We start from the raw sequence: 3,295 nt of genomic DNA, 5'->3' as shown, positions 1-3,295 counted from the left end.
GTAAATAGTGGAGACAAATTTTAGCCTAGGTTAAATAAGTGAGCAAATAGAGCAGACGTATTAAGAAACACGGTAGAGAGAATTTAGAAAACAAGGAAAGCCCCTCTGAAGAGGTGTGTTTGAGTAGAGATCTTGCACATGCGCAGGAACCATCCACACAAGAGCCAGAGTAAAAGCAAGTCTAGGCAAAGTGAGTAGCAAGTATGAAGGTTAGAGAACAGAAAGAGCTTGATATACGAGGAACAGAAAGGACATCTGGATGGTTGGAGTATAGAGATAAAATCGTGGAAGATAAGACTGGAAATCTAGCTATGAATTGTAAGGGAAGAGTGCAGTGGGAGAGACCCAGTTAGGAGGTTAAGAGTTCATTTAAAGGATCATGGCTGAGACTAGAGAATGGCAGTAGAGGTGGACAGAAGTGAATGGACTGAGATATATTCTGGAGATTGATGTAACAATACTTGCTAATGAATTTGATAAGGGCAATATGAGAAAGAAAAGACTCAAAAGATAATTCTCAGTATAAAGGTGTTAGAATATCTGAGCATGAACCTATGATATAAATTGAATCAAAATAATTCATCCTTAAACATTTGAATTAATATGGTGGTAATGAAAATTGAGTCAGGTAAAGCTTAATGAAGGAGAAAACACATTAATTAATTAGGAGACAGACATTTCACTTATGGCATCTGTGTATAATTTTCATTTGTTCCTTCATTTATTCAACAAATATTTGAGTGCCAGGCAGTGTCTTGTGTACTAAAGCTACAGCTATAGGTGAGACAAACACAAAAACCTCAGATTCTCTGTTCTCATGAAGTTTACAAACTGGTGAGGACTTTCATTTTCTATTTCTTAGGTATTATTTTTCCTCATTTTTCAGATGAGGACCCCAAGACCTAGATCACTCAATGTGTTCAGTCCAAAATCATATGAAGGGAAAGTGTAGATTTGACTGTGAACTTTCTGATTCCAATGTTTATATTTATTCCATTAATTCATGTTGAAAATGCAATATGCAGATATGGCCCTAGATAGCTCTTCATATAAATCAATGTTGATAGTCTAGGAAATAAAAGTTTTTTTTTTATTAGAGCATTTTTGAGTTTTCTTTTTTGTTCATTTCTTTTTTCTTCGTCTTTTCTTTAAGGTGTGCACTTTATTGAACTGGTCTTAAGTCAGTGTACAGGTAAAGCCCTGGCTGCCTCCACACCTCAACCCACTCCCAGGGGGACCAAAAAGCCTTCATACATCTCAAGTTGGGGACAAAAAGGGGGGCCATAATGGCTGGCCATTCAAAATAAAACAAAAAACAAGTATTAAGGCGAAGACTTAAAAATTTGGATCACATAATTTACACAAAAGCAATGCTGTTATCACCCTCCCCATGAGGACTGGCCCTCCTTAAAGAGAAATGGGTGGCTTTGGGGCAGGCAGGGGACTTCCTGTAACAACGCATCTCATGATATTTGGAATGACTATTAAAAAAAATGAACAATGTACAATCAAAGTCCTCGGCCACATTGCAAAACTTTGGGGATGCTCACTCCAACAGACTTCTGTCACCTTCACCGTTCCAGTTTTTAAATCCTGAGTCAAGCGCCAAAAAAATTTTCAAAAAACAACAAAACAAAAAAACAAATAAAGCCATGCCAATCTCATCTCGTTTTCTGCGCAAGTTAAGTTTTGTCAAGAAAGGGTGTAACCAACTAAGTAACAGTCCGCCTAGAAGCATTTGCGGTGGACGATGGAGGGGCCGGACTCGTCGTACTCCTGCTTGCTGATCCACATCTGCTGGAAGGTGGACAGGGAGGCCAAGATGGAGCCGCCGATCCGCACAGAGTACTTGCGCTCAGGGGGCGCAATGATCTTGATCTTCATCGTGCTGGGCGCCAGGGCCGTGATCTCCTTCTGCATCCTGTCGGCGATGCCAGGTTACATGGTGGACCCACCAGACAGCACTGTGTTGGCATAGAGGTCCTTACGGATGTCGATGTCACACTTCATGATGGAGTTGAAGGTAGTTTCGTGGATGCCACAGGATTCCATGCCCAGGAAGGAGGGCTGGAAGAGGACCTTGGGGCAGCGGAACCGCTCGTTGCCGATGGTGATGACCTGGCCGTCAGGCAGCTCGTAGCTCTCCAGGGAAGAGGAGGACGCGGCGGTGGCCATCTCTTGCTCGAAGTCCAGGGCCACGTAGCACAGCTTCTCCTTGATGTCACGCACGATTTCCCGCTCAGCTGTGGTGGCGAAGCTGTAGCCACGCTCCATGAGGATCTTAATGAGGTAGTCTGTCAGGTCCCGGCCAGCCAGGTCCAGACGCAGGATAGCGTGGGGGAGAGGGCGTACCCCTCGTAGATGGGCACAGTGTGGGTCACCCCGTCCCCGGAGTCCATCACGATGCCAGTGATGCGGCCAGAAGCATACAGGGACAGCGCGGCCTGGATGGCCACGTAACACGGCTGGGGTGTTGAAGGTCTAGAACATGATCTGGGTCATCTTCTCATGGTTGGCCTTGGGTTTCAGGGGGGCCTCGGTGAGCAGGGCAGGGTGCTCCTCAGGGACCACACGCAGCTCGTTGTAGAAGGTGTGGTGCCAGATCTTCTCCATGTCGTCCCAGTTGATGACAATGCCGTGCTCGATGGTGTACTTCAGGGTCAGGATGCCCCTCTTGCTCTGGGCCTCGTCTCCCACGTAGGAGTCCTTCTGGCCAATGCCCACCATCATGCCCTGGCACCGGGGGTGCCCCACAATGGAGGGGAAGACGGCCCTGGGGGCGTCGTCACCCGCGAAGCCGGCCTTGCACATGCTGGGGCCGTTGTCGACCACGAGCGCAGCGATATCATCGCCCATGGCGAGCTGGAGGTGGAGTAGACCGGAGAAAGTGGAAGAGCGGCGAAGGGAAGAGGTCTGTGCTGGCGGGTGGACTAAGTCTCGACAGTCTTGTTCATTTCTAGTCAATTTAAATTGATATTTAAATGTGGCATTTGAATTACAGGATGCTGATAACAGCGTTTTCAATTAGGACTAAAGAAGTGTGTCTAACACTCTGGGAAACACATCTCCCAACCCCCAGAGTCCCTAAGAGAGCTTTTCTTCATCATCAGGTTTTCTGCCTCTCACTTCACTCTCCCAGCTGTGGACTGAATGTTCAGAAGCAAGGGGGAAGTAGGAGTCAATTATTTTGGGCAGGTTGCTATATCAGAACTGTTCATTTGGTGGTGGAGGCAAATATAGTGTAAGAAAAAACAGGAATTCCTGAAATACTTGAGTTGCTATTCTGAAACTTCCA

General features: G+C 46.2%; 1 pseudogene; it reads right to left on the bottom strand.

Moving 5' to 3' along the window:
* Positions 1-1,635: 1,635 nt before the first annotated feature.
* Positions 1,636-2,869, bottom strand: LOC150012627 (actin, cytoplasmic 1 pseudogene; annotated as a pseudogene).
* Between the last annotated feature and the right edge of the window lie 426 nt (positions 2,870-3,295).

This window comes from Furipterus horrens, unplaced genomic scaffold, assembly GCF_987537825.1.
Source record: "Furipterus horrens unplaced genomic scaffold, mFurHor1.1.pri manual_scaffold_4, whole genome shotgun sequence".
Classification (NCBI taxonomy): Eukaryota; Metazoa; Chordata; class Mammalia; order Chiroptera; family Furipteridae; genus Furipterus; species Furipterus horrens.
Note: the sequence above shows the minus strand (reverse complement) of the source record. Positions and strands in the feature narration are given on the sequence as shown.